Source organism: Vigna umbellata, chromosome 5 (genome assembly GCF_029865625.1).
Source record: "Vigna umbellata cultivar VRB3 chromosome 5, Vumbellata_1.0, whole genome shotgun sequence".
Lineage (NCBI taxonomy): Eukaryota > Viridiplantae > Streptophyta > Magnoliopsida > Fabales > Fabaceae > Vigna > Vigna umbellata.
The window spans coordinates 38,525,978-38,532,303 of record NC_142169.1 but is presented as its reverse complement, the minus strand read 5'-3'; the positions used below and the strand labels follow the sequence as shown (position 1 = coordinate 38,532,303).

At 37.1% G+C, this 6,326-nt stretch overlaps 1 pseudogene; it reads right to left on the bottom strand.

Annotated features, from left to right (window-relative positions):
- Positions 1-3,150: 3,150 nt before the first annotated feature.
- Positions 3,151-3,894, bottom strand: LOC148198307 (uncharacterized; annotated as a pseudogene).
- Between the last annotated feature and the right edge of the window lie 2,432 nt (positions 3,895-6,326).

The window sequence follows — 6,326 nt, the reverse complement described above, 5'->3', positions numbered from 1 at the left end:
ATTAAGTTGTCTATTGTTGCATTAGATGATCTACTCTTGTATTAGATTGTCTACTATTGCGTTAGACGATATACTTTTTTTTTAGTTGAATGATTGTGTGTCATTTAAAAAATAAAAACTGATAAATTGAAGTTAACATAGTCTGTTGATAATAATGTAATTTATAAGTTATTTGGTTATAAATATATTATATTATACAAGTATTAAAACAATATGAAAATATCCACATGTGTCCATGGATACGTGCATGTATAAAAGATATTAACGAGTATTGTTTTATGGATACCATCCTTACTCCTAACCTCAATCAATACCAGCTCGTACAATAATAGTCATCTATTCCATCAGGTAGTAGTTGGACTACTAATACTACAAAAAAGAAGGGCATTACCGAAGGCCATAAGCCTTGCAAAATGCCAGAAGTCGTCGGAAAAGGGTATTTACAGACGGCTTATCGACGGTCAATGAGCCTTCGGTAAATCCCTTGTCGCTAACATTTACCGAGGGCTTTTGCCCTTCGGTAATTACCGAGAGCCAGAAGCCTTCGGTAATTACCGAAGGCCAGAAGCCCTCTGTAATTTCTGAAGGCTAAAAGTCTTCGGTAATTACCGAAGGCTAGAAGCCTTCGGTTATTACCGAAGGGCTGAAGCCTTTGGTAATTAGCTAACATGGGTATTTACCAAAGGGCAAAAGCCTTCGGTAAGTTGGAGGGAAATGTAAGGGACAATTGTATTTCTTATGAAACCAACAACACAAACAGACCTGGATAACAGTTTTCAAGAACAAACAGACCTGCATAACAGTTTTCAAGCACAAACAGACCTGCATAACAATTTTCAAGCACAAACAGACCTGCATAACAGTTTTCAAGCATATACAGACCTGCATAATGTGCATCTCAAAGATGCAATCATTGATCAATATCCATAGAACATCCATTAATCCATAGAACATCCATTAATCCATAGAACATTCATTAATCCATACAACATGTATTTATACTTAAAACATAAAACAATGTAACATAATGATGTTCTAACATCCAAAGTCATTCAATTGATCTAACATCGAAATGATCTGAACTCCAAATGTTATAATATCCAAATGTTTCTATAACAAGTAATAACAAAATGAAACTAATAATGTACATAATTATCATTAGAATGATGTTCATCATCCTGCTCCTCTATTGATGGTTGGACTGGTGTGAGTTGGACTGATGTGGGCTGCTGAGGGGCAGCGGGTGACAAGGAGGGTTGTGGCTGGGTCGGAGGGATATTGAATTCATCCTGTGAAGTTTCAGGCAACACTCTCATGACCAGGGCCTTAAAGTTTGTAAACTCTGCTCTCAAATCAGTGATTTCCTGGTCACGTTGCTCTAGTGCCTGCGTGAGGCGGAGAACGACCTCGTCAGGAGCAGTGGTGGAAGAAGAAGGTTGGTGCTTCAGAGTACCTCCTCTCGATGTTGTATAGTTTGCAGCAAGTTGTCCTGCACCGTACAGTCGACCCTTTTTCTTCCCACCAACGATCTCGACCCAGCACTGTGTCCTACGTATGTCGTCTTCTGCATTACTGCTATCATCCGGTGTAAGAGTTGACTCATGTTCAGATCTAACCTGTGAAAGTCTCGTAGAAAATTCTTCCTGTTGAAACATTAAAAGCAATGTTAGGGAATGATAGAATGACATAAATGAAAAATTAGTAATAGTAATAGTGTTATTTGCTTACATGAGTCTTTCGAGATCTTTCATCAACGAATTGATTAATGCCCTTCCTTACATGAGTCTGTGCAAAGACCCAATCAACATGGACCGCCCGTCCCAAAGCTTGTGCCTGTAACATTATTTACAATTAGAAGTGTACATATGAAATAGAAAATACATAACTTATATATGAAAGAAAAAGTTATGTAATGAAATTTTACCATACGAATAGCATGCTCATGAATGGTTATCGACCCACCAGTATGCAGGGTGCCACCCTTTTCAGATGCTCTGTTTCTCTGCGCCTTGGCACACTTATTGCGAAACTCTACTGTATTCCAATGAGCCAGTAAAGAGTTCCAAATTTGTTCGTCCAGCCAGTAAGGCCGCTCTCCTGCATTGTAGGCATCCCTAAACATCTCTGACAGCCGATGAGATGCTTTCATGTGGAAATTTCTGTGTATCTGTGTTTCATGTTCAGGTTTCCACTACACTTTCATCTGTAACATTAAAGAGAACAAACATTGGAATAATTAATGAACATACTAAAATAAGAGGGACAATTATTTTAATGGATTGTTCACTTGAAAGCGCTCCTAGAATGGCTTTTTGTCGTCATCAAGTATTGCTCCCCAAGTAGGCCATGGACTTAAAAACTGTTGCTTAATTGAATGTGTGATGGCCTAGGAAGCAACCCTAGATGGAATAAACCTGCATAATAAAAGTCATTTCAATTAAAGTAGGGTTTAAACATCAAATTATATGAAGAGATTAAAATCTTACCCTTTACCATACGGCTCAATCCATGGTCGATCATGGAGGGGCGAGTCAAGACCTTCACTATCACCACTTGAATCTGGATCAGCAGATGGTGTGACAGTCTCAGAAGGCGGTATACAAGATGAGGAAGGTATAGAAGTAGGGTCAGGGAGAGGAGTGAGGTTAATAACCACAAGGGGAGGAGTGAGGGTTATAATCACAGGAGTAGGAAGAGGGTCTGCTACAAGGGTAGTAGAAGGGTGTGCTGCATGAGTAGGAGAAGGGTGTATTGTAGGGGTAGGATAACGATGTATTGCAGAGGTAGGTGTAGGGTCTACTGCACGGTAGGAGGCTGTATTGTAGGGGTAGGAAGAGGCCCCATAGATGATGTACCGGGGGCAACAATGGTAGGTAGTCTAGCAGGCACCCTAAGTACATACTTTGGTGCTTGTCGTTGCCTCTTTTTAGGCCTTACTACCCCCTTTCCTTTATCAAGACGTTCTGAACCTTGTCCTGTCATTACTGCATTGAAATGGTTACGAATAAAGGAAAAAAAAAAGAAATGAATACGGAAGGATCAATGGTTTTTAAAGTCAATGTATAAATAATTGCATACAACTTTTAAGATAGTATTTTAGATAACTGTATTCAAATGATAGTTCAATTTGCTAAAATAGATGTCCAACATTCAATCGTCGTCATCTTCATCTTCATCATCTTCTTCTTCATCATAGTCATTATGATCATCATCTTCTTCTTCTTCTTCGTCGTCATCATCATCATCATCATCATCATCATCTTCATCATCTTCTTCTTCTTCTTCTTCTTCTTCTTCTTCTTTTTCCTCTTCTTTTTGTTCTTCATCACCTTGTATTGTTGCTTCTAATTCATCTCCATCACCATCAGGGTCGACCAATGCAGTTATACGTTCAACTTCAATAATTTCTTGTGGTTGTGACATTTGGTCAAGTTGGTAGGCAACATCTTCCTGAACCTCATTTGAGTCAATGAGACCTCTAGGCTTGGTTTGTATTGCTACGACCCAACCACACTTGTCAATATTGCGGAATGATGGATATGTCACATAATAAACCTGTCTGACATTAGTTGGTAGAATGAAAGGATCAAACGGTCCATATCTTAATCTCTGGTTGAGTTCGACAATATTAAAGCGTGGATCCACTCTAGTACCAGCTCTAGAAGGATCAAACTATTCACAATAAAAAAGTACTACTCTGTTACGAGAAGTAGTGCTGTTGTACTCTAGCTCATATATTTGGTGAATGATGCCGTAGAAATCATCATAACAACCCTCTGTTAGGCCCTTCACATACACACCACAATTTGATGTTTTCTTTCTTTTAGACCATTCATGTGTATGGAATTTGTAACCATTGGTGAAGTAAGTGTGCCATTCTTTGACACATCTCATTGGTCAATTCGAGAGATGTCTTAACTCTTGAACTGTGGGAGTTAATGCCTGATTAAAAACCTACAAAGACACTAAAAAATTTATAAAAGCAAGAGTCAAATTAACCGATTTCTAAACGTAGGAAAAACTACAGACCTGATTTCTAAACCAATGGGGAAACTCAGAGTGTATTCTAGCTAAAGTATTTCCTTCTACGACTTGCTCGGCGATAAGAAATGAGCTGGTACAAATGAAATTCATTAGTGAAAGAGGGAATAAGACCAAAACACAAGATAGAAATATGGAAATGAGAGAAACCGAGAGAATTCTGCACTATATTTCAAGTGCTGAAAAATCCATTTTGCCTAATTTAGTGCATCCAACAGCAGACAGAACACTCAGTTTTTTTACCTTTGTGTGGCTAACTTGGCCTCATATCTTTGGCAATAAGAGAGAGTGTTATGTGGAGAGCTTTTTAAACAGATAACAAACCTTTCTGATTTGAAAAGCCAAAACTGTTTACATTCATTTTGAGTGTTGAATTAACTTTGATTAGGTGGTCCAAAACCATGCTGATATGATCACATGCACCTTGCTTTACACAAGGAATTTGGACCAGAAACTAAACTGTAGCAGTAGTGGGCAGTAACATACCTTTTGTTTTCTTTGAATTTGTTTTTGAGTAATCTGATTTGTGATAGGTTAGATTTCTTTTAGTTTCATTTTTAGTTGTAAAAGGCCTTTTAAAAAGTCCAAGTAATTGGCAGAGTCCTTGGTGCTCTTTCAACTCTTGGCAACTTTCTTGCTTTAAATTTAGCATAGCTAGACAGGTGAGTGTGTCTTGTTAGCCAAAGCTACAAGCCAAATGGTCATCTGAACCTAAAGCTTCTTTTGTGTTGTATTCAAACAACCAATTTGGAAACACTGTAAACTTTTTTTAATGTAGAAGAAACTTGGGAAGTGGAACAAAATTCATTTCAGTTGTTGAAGGCAAATTGCTCTGATTCTAGTCAAGTTGATTTGATGTAGAAGATATTACTAAACTGAAAAGGCTAATCTAAACCTACACATTCTATGATCTTACAAACATGGTAAGATGTCTCATGGCTAATTCTGACATATTAGAACCAATGGAAGAGGCCATTGTACATGTTTTATTTTTTCAAATTCATCATTCACAAATTAAAGCACCAAAACAAACCTCTTACATATTTGGCAATCAGTTTCAAACCATTCACAACAAAGTTTGACAAACCTCAATGTTTACAATATAATAAAACTTCAATCAATATAACTTAACTTTCAAACTCAACATTCACAACATCTAAGAACAAGATAAAATTCATGAAATAAGAATGAAAACAATAGGACATAATTACAATCATGCAATTTCAATTTAGGTCCCCATACCTTTGCCTTTGCTTTCCTTTCCTAGTTAAGTCTTCTCCGTAGACTCTCGTCCTCCCTTTCTGGCCACAATTCAAACTCCTTTAAAAGCTCACCCTAACACATCAAATGGAAGTTCCTCTAACAACTCCTTTAAATGTCCACACATAATTGAATCCAATTTTAGGAAAGTACAGTCATTCCAAATAGCCTAACACTTTAACATATATAATATTTTCCTAATGAACTTCCTAACAAAAACCAGTAGTGCTCCGTACCTTGGTTTTCCATAACACATTATGGCAAATTTACAATAAAATAAAATCACATGTAACCCATCCTCACATTGCCACAATGACACCTACTCTTCCCTTTTCAGAAACTCATCTACGTCAAATTATCTAGTATTACTTAATATTGGTTTAAGAATATTACTTTTTAATGATTATTAGAGAGATTATTACAACTATAAAAAGCATATGAAAGTGATTTAAACAAAGAAAGTAGACAAGTGTGTTAAGGATGAAAGAGTAATTTGAGAAACATGGAGTTGTGCCACTAATTAGCTAACAGTTAATTCTCAAACAGAGCCTGTGCCACTAAAACATCCCTGCTTTAGTATAATGACAATGCTTAACACCCATCCATCCTTTTATTTTTTGCCCTTTTCTGGAACCTTTTTAATCATTTCACATTTACTTTGTTGAAAAGTTAAAGCACTCTCTCAACCATATAAAAACAAACCATGCAGATTAACACATGAGCTAAGGCAGCTGGATTTGGTTTTGGACATCTCACTCATATCATTTCGCATCATTGGCAAGAACAATGATTACTGCCAACACTTCCCAACACATGAAAATTACACAAACGAAACTCTAAATTATGCAGACCTCAAAATAGAACAACCAAAGCATAAATAAAACAAGAGTAATTCATGATAGGGGTGAGGGGGTAAGGAAGGGTGTTGATGGTGGTTGTGGACCCAATCCAAACCATCATTAATTATCTTGGGACGGCCTACCCCATAATCATTTTCCATACCCTAAACTGAAAGCCCTCAATAT